This window comes from Phocoena sinus, chromosome 14 (assembly GCF_008692025.1).
Source record: "Phocoena sinus isolate mPhoSin1 chromosome 14, mPhoSin1.pri, whole genome shotgun sequence".
In the NCBI taxonomy this organism is placed as follows: domain Eukaryota; kingdom Metazoa; phylum Chordata; class Mammalia; order Artiodactyla; family Phocoenidae; genus Phocoena; species Phocoena sinus.
Window position 1 is genome coordinate 26,415,309 of NC_045776.1, and position 4,877 is coordinate 26,420,185.

Sequence of the window (4,877 nt, forward strand, 5' to 3'; positions counted from 1 at the left end):
CAGGAAAGGGTCCTCACTGACACAGAATCTGTCACCACCTTGATCTTGGACCTCGCAGCCCCCAGAACCACGTGAAATAAATGTTTGTTGTTTAAGTCACTGAATCTATGGTATTTTGTTATAGTAGCCTGAACTAAGACATAGAGTTTTCAACTACTAAATCTGTCAATGAATAAAAAGTAACTCTGACCTGAAAGGAATGCTGGGTATGGTTCTTATGTTCTCTGGGTCACAGCTGTGGGCTCCTGTGAAGATATTTACTTATTAACAGCCGTCCTCTTTTTCCCTCCTACATACAGGGTGGTGGGTTACTAAGAGCTTTGGAGAGGTTTATTTTTGTCTATTGAGTGGATAAAAGACATTAATGAAACCATTTGGGACTTCAGGGACTGGCTTTCACCCACAGAAGTCAAGGGGAGGCAAGCGTGAGTGACCATTGATTATTAAATGTCCTCTAAGCAAAGGAGCATCACCGGACTGGACTGATGGGCATTTAAGTGTGTGGAAAGTAGGGACAGTGCCATATATGCATTATGTATAAAGAGGCACCCCAGCTTTCTTACACAAAACAATTAATGAAATCACTTTGTGAAAATGTAGACCTCCCCCTCCCCCACTTGACTGCCAGCTGGTCCAACCTTTGAACATATAGCACCACGTTATGATGGCTCCAAAAATTTGGGTCAGCACAATGTTTAAACTCTTAAGTGGAACCACTAATCTCCATTAATCTGACTGTAAAGATGAGAAATAATGCTTAATACAAAAGCATAAGAGTTGGTAATGCATGTTCCTCTGACAGGCTGCCTTAATACACACCAACTCCCGCCCAAAGAGCAGAGTCTTCGGGATTGCATCTGACCACTCAAAATCTATTCCTGAACCTTCCTGGAATTCTCTTCATACAAGACAACAGGACGCTAGGGAGCATCCACCATGATGTCCACAACGACATTCATTCCATGGGGCTTCTAGCACTCCATGCCCCCACCCACTACCATCCTCTCTTTCAAATGGGCAGCACAACAGTGAATAAGTGCTGAGTTTATGGCTTGACAGAGCTGTGACCCTGTCACTGGCCCAGATGGCCATAAGCTGAGTGCACCAGTAGGTTCAGTAGATGCTTCACACCTATGTGACACTCATTCTGGCTGGCACATAAGGGAAACATGATGGAGTTCTTTTCCTGGTGGGGACATTTTGGGACTTTGGGAAGTTCCAACTACAGAATAAGTGCTTCTCATTTTCCTCATCCCTCCTCAGCCTTATTGCTCCTTCCTCTGGGTCATTTTCTCAAACCATAGTCCATGAAACCACCTACCGGAGAATCAAAAAAGCTGTGGTTAGAAATTGACATTCCTGGGCCCCTCCCCTAGAACTACTGAATCAGGATCTCTCAGGTGGGACTCAGGAAAACCACATTTTAAACAAGATGTACCAGTGAGACTTAAGCACAAAATGTTAGAAACACTATCTAAATTTTGTAAAGTTCTTACAGGAGCCCAGCCAAAAAATGGCCATGCATGAGATAATCCAGCCCCAGTACAGTGATTTTGGACTGGAAATTCCCATAGTGTGGTTCCCAGGCAAGCTCTTAAAGCAAAAGTTAACATGTATCAAGTGGAAAAACATGTACAGACCCAGGACATAGAAAGGCTGTGACATCTGTTTTTAGTAGCCACTGTTACTATAGTCTTCCTTTTGTCCTATCAAAGTAACAATTATTGAGTGCTCACAATGTGCCCAGTGCCATTCTAAGTGCTTCATATGTATTAACTCACTAAAATCTCATAGCATTCTATGAATAGAACTTTAACTATTAGCCCTCATGAGGGGAGAGTGAAAAGCTTCAGGGAGGAGGTGACATTTAATTGGACTATGAAGGATTGGTGGAAAGATATCATCTTTCACACCTCACTTATTAATTCAACTGTCACCAGGCAGGATCCTCATTGCCATTTTATGCCTCCATAAAAACCACTAACTCCCTAGAAATAAGGGATAACAATGTTTGGGTTGGCTATTGACACCATGAATTACAAGGCTGACTTCTTATATGGGTTCCTGAATTGTAATTAACCATTTGGACTCTTGTCCTAACCCAAAGAATGACTCCTTTTGTGGAAGTCATTCCACAGAGAGGCTGGCTGCCCACTCTATGCACAGGTAAAGCCATCTCTGTCTGCGTTTTCTGATGAAACTGAGCTGTGGCAGGAGCCAGAAAAAACGAGGCTCAATTCGTGAATGTTAGAACCCAGATCAATGGTCTCCTTTCCAACAGAATTCACATGTATGGTAGCCATTGTCTTTAACTGTCAGGTCCAGACCTCTCCCCATCCTACTGGTAACAGATCCTAAGCCCAGAAGTTCTACAGTAGACTAGTGATGGCTCCATCCTCTTGACTGGAGTGGGGACAGCAGCCACAGAGACCAAGGATGGGCTTGTGACCCAAGGAAGGATCAATCAGAATCCTTCCCTGGGGTCTCCTGGCAGAAAGCACTAAAAAATTGTGAATCTAGGGGTCCCCACAGCAGAAATCTCTATCCCATGGAGAAATCTGTCTGCATTAAAGAGTGAAGTCAAACAAGAATGAGAGAGACAAGGATTTCCCTGGTGGTCCAGTGGGTAAGACTCTGCACTCCCAATGCAGGGGGCCCAGGTTCAATCCCTGGTCGGGGAGTTAGATCCCCCATGCATACCACAATTAAGAGTTTGCATGCCGCAACTAAAGATCCCGCATGCCGCAAGTAAGACCCGGCTCAGCCTAAATAAATTAATTCAATAAATAAATATTTATTTTTAAAAAAGAAAAGAATGAGAGAGACAGAGACAGAGGGAAAAAAAATAGAGAGACAATTGACCACCATCTTTTGAGTACCTCAGGCCAACTCCAGTCTTACCCTTTGTATAGTTAGGTTACTGGGGTGAATAAACTTCGCCTTTAGATTTAAATTAGTTCAAGATGAGTCTCTATTAACTTACCAACAAAAAATTTCGTACTCACGGAAACATCTCATCTTGCCACTCAATCTTGTGTCCCACAGACACAAGGATGAAAATAACTTGAATTTGTATTGATGCCTGGTGTTCAAGGCATTCATCCTGTTATCTTTCTGTATCCACCATGTCATGTGCACTCTGTCAAGGTACTGGGGGCACAGACGTGAACAAAGTGGTGCTCTTGGAGCTTAACGTCCAAGTAATCACACAAATAAATGTTTATATTACAATTTTTGTTTTTTTGGCCACACCACACGGCTTGTGGAATCCCAGTTCCCTGACCAGGGGCCGAACCTGGGCCCCCGGCAGTGAAAGCACAAAGTAATAATCACTGGACTGCCAGAGAATTCCCTACAATTTTTTTAAATGCTACAGAAGATAATGATAATAAGAATCAATCCTACTGGGGAATGAGAGTGGGAGCAGGGAGTCTCCTCTCCAAGAGTGGCTTTTGATATTTACACTGAAATCTCAAAGACAGTGGGAGCCATCCACGCAAAGATGGGGTTATCAGCTTCCCCGAGAGCTGTACTGTGAAGGCTCTGGGTCTACAGAGAAGCACATAAGAAGCAGAAGAGAGCAGTGTGTTTGGAGTGGAAAGAGATCAAAATGAGACTGAGGGGCAGGTAGGAGTAAGACTGTCATGGCCTGTCAGGCCATGTTAATGGTCTTGAGCAGCCAGTGGGAGGTTATAAGTAGGAGAGTGATGCAAGTGGGTTTACACTACAAGAGGATGACTCTGGCTTCTGTGTGAGGTCCAAAGTGGAGGAGGCAATACTAGGTGTAGCAGGAGAGTAAGGAGGTGACTGCAGTCAGACACCCAGGCAGGAGATGATAACTGCTTGGACTAGGCTGGTCAGTGGAGTGAATAGATCTGAGACTCACTTAAAAGACAGAATGGAATGTGTTATTGATTAGCTACAATGCAGGGAGAGGATGACTCCAGTTTCCGGTATGAGCACTTGAGTAGTTTGTGATGCCACTGATTGATTTAGGAATGTCAGAGAAGAAATGGGTTTTGGGGGGAGATTTTAAGTTCAGTATGGGAAATTTTCCCTTTTAGATGCCTGTGAGACATCAAATGGAAACAGCAAGTAGGTAATGTATGCATTACTTCACTTAAAACAACAGATTGATATGACAGGTTTTACTGCACCCATTTTACAGGTAAGGAAAGTGAGGTTTGCCTAATATATAAAATAAGTTAGGGAAACTACTGGTAGTAGGACTAAAACTTCCTACATCCTAGTCCGAATGTCTTAAGTGAACCATGCTGAATCCTACTACACTTGGTTGATTAAACAAACAAACAAAAAATAATATAGAATAAGCATAATGTCAATCCAAAATTGTGTGCTGTGAAATCAATGTTGTGCTGTCCAGTATTTGGTGTCAGTTTGATAATGTAACAAAACATGTGGAATCTGCCCTTGTACTTCATAGAGCTGACAATCAGACTTTAATTGAGAAAACAGCGCCTAACCCCACTGGGGTTTAAAGCTTCATCTCTGCTTTGCATTTGTACCAAACATTGCAACCATTATTGGTAAAAACTGTCAGAATACATTCATTCTAATTACGAAAAGGAAACTATTTCTCAAAATGGTTGCTTTACCAACAGCACCTACCAGCTATATATCCAGATGAAAGAGACAAGTGGAGTTTTGTTTTTTTTAAAAATCAATAGATTGGCTCTTATGGAAGTCATTAATGCAAACTGTTTAGCAAGAGAGACTGATTTTTCATTCCTAGTTGGTATTCCATAAAAAAAAATGCTGCACTGAGTCTCTAAACAAATCTATGATTAAGGATCATTATCCATAGTGCCTGTAGAATGTTCCCTGGTCCACTGACTAGAAAGAAAGGATGTATTTGG

General features: G+C 42.3%; 1 non-coding gene across 1 annotated transcript; it reads left to right on the plus strand.

Annotated features, from left to right (window-relative positions):
- The first annotated feature begins 2,608 nt into the window (after positions 1-2,608).
- Positions 2,609-2,681, plus strand: TRNAG-CCC. The gene has a single exon. It is a non-coding gene; the product is annotated as a tRNA-Gly (tRNA).
- The last annotated feature ends 2,196 nt before the right edge of the window (positions 2,682-4,877 follow it).